The sequence below is a fragment of the Chrysochloris asiatica genome, unplaced genomic scaffold (genome assembly GCF_000296735.1).
Source record: "Chrysochloris asiatica unplaced genomic scaffold, ChrAsi1.0 scaffold00030, whole genome shotgun sequence".
Classification (NCBI taxonomy): Eukaryota; Metazoa; Chordata; class Mammalia; order Afrosoricida; family Chrysochloridae; genus Chrysochloris; species Chrysochloris asiatica.
This window is the reverse complement of record NW_006408548.1, coordinates 13,568,385-13,570,485: the sequence shown is the minus strand read 5'-3', so window position 1 is coordinate 13,570,485 and position 2,101 is coordinate 13,568,385. Positions and strand designations below refer to the sequence as shown.

The following is a 2,101-nucleotide window of genomic DNA, read 5'->3' as shown; positions in this document are numbered from 1 at the left end:
AATTGATAAAATGGACAAACCATTGGCAAATCTCACAAAAGAAGGAGATGATGCAAAAATTCAAGCCAATAGAACTCAACAACATGTCAAAAAAAAAAAAAAAAACAGTACATAGTGCCCAATTGGGATTCATACTAGGGATGCAAAGATGGTTCAATACTAAAAAAAAATCGTTGTGATCCATAACATAAATAAAACAAAGGAATTCCAAATAAAAACACTCAACAGAATAGGAATAGAAGTGAAATTCCTCAACATAATTTAGGGCATATATACAAATCCAACAGCCAACGTTACCCTCAATGGTGAGAAACTGTAAACATTCTCTTTGTGAACAGGAACCAGATTAGTATTCCCTGTATCACCAATATTGTGTTGGAAGTTTTGCCAGAGCTATAAAGCAAGAATGGGAAATTAAAGGCATACAAATTGACAAAGAAGATGCAAAACACTATTTGCAGGTAATATGATGCTGTAAATAGAGAACCCCAAAATTCAACAAGAAAATTATTGGAACTCATTGAAAAATTCTGCAAAGTAGTAGTGTATGAGATTAATATACAATTATCAGTTGGATTCCTGCACACTAATAATGAGAGTTCTGAAATGAAAATCAGGAAAACAGTATCATACATAATAATCACATAAAAGATGAAATACTTAGGAATAAATCTAACCAGAAAAACAAAAGGTCTTTTCAAAGAAAACTACAAAACACTACTAACAAGAAACCAAAAGAGACTTAGAAAAAAATTGAAGAATATACTAACTGGTAGTTTAGTAGATTATGAGCTGGGCTGCTAGCTGCAAAGTTATTAGTTCAAATCTATCAGTCACTCCACAGGAGAAAAATAACACTTTTTGCTCCCATAGATTTACAATCTTGGAAACCGAATACAGGGTCACTACAAGTGGCAACCAGCTCAATAGCTAGCACAGAACCACCACCAATCACCTTGGACACGAAGATTTGACATTTTGAAAATGTTAACATTCCTAAAGCAATCTATAGATATAATGCAATCTCAATCCAGATTCCAATGTCATTCTTTTTTATTTTTTAGCTCCAAAAGGAAGATTTATTATTTTCATTTGGTCCACGGCTTGGGAGAAGAGGGGCTCCAGGGTGACAGGGTGTTGACTATGCTGCCTCTGTGGCTGGAGAACAAGGTTCACACAGAAGGTCTAAGGAAATCAGGGAAATGCTGAAGGCCCTTCACAGGTTGTAGGGCTACACAGATTCTTCCTAATCATGCTTGAGGGTGAGCTGTTCAAAGAGATATTCTCCCAGCCCTGCCTGGGGACCAACCAGCCTATGGAGGTTGGTCAAGCGGTCACCCATCTTCTTGATAATTTTCACCTTCTTTTTGAGGAAATGGTTCTCCAGAAAGTCACAGAGGTGTGGGATGCACCTATGCTGTGCAATTCCAGAAGGGACTGGTTCAGGTTCTCCTCCAGGGCCAGGGCAGCTTCCATGGTGTCCAGAGTTCTTCCCACTCATCTTGGGACAGTTTCTGCACGTTCTGGAAGAGTGCGCAACCACCATACTGGTTTTGCAGTTTCAAGAGACACTCAGCACCCTTGAGCTTCTCCTTTGCCAACTAGTGGAAGAAGTGTTCCACACCTTCCAAGGTCACATCATTGTGATAGAAATAGAAGCCCAGAGAGAGGTAGGTGTAAGAGACCTGCAGATGCAGATTACCAGACAGTTGATGCCAGCCTCACTTTAATGGAACAATTCTGATGATCTGAGAGCTCATGGTTGATGGAAGATTTGGAGCTAACCACACACACAAGAAAAGAGTGTTTAGATGGTCCCAGTAATAGGGAATGGTCAATAAGATGGTCCTGGAGAAGAGACTGCACCTAAAGAAGATGTTAGAGGTGGTCCGAGGCTGGAGGTGGGGGAGTCCCCAGATCTGCTCTGTCCAAACTCTGTTGCAGCAAAGACACAGATCCATGGGACCTTAGTGTGAACTTCCCAATGTCATTCATTAAAGAGAAGGAAAAACTGATCACTACGTTTTTATGGAAAGACAAGACAACTTGTATAAGCAAATCATTACTTAAGAATAAGAACAAAGTTGTAGGCCTCTTACTT

The 2,101-nt window shown here is 39.6% G+C and overlaps 1 pseudogene; it reads right to left on the bottom strand.

Annotated features, from left to right (window-relative positions):
• Nucleotides 1-1,246: 1,246 nt before the first annotated feature.
• The window catches only part of LOC102824425, a 97,895-nt pseudogene continuing 97,040 nt past the window's right edge, over nt 1,247-2,101 (bottom strand).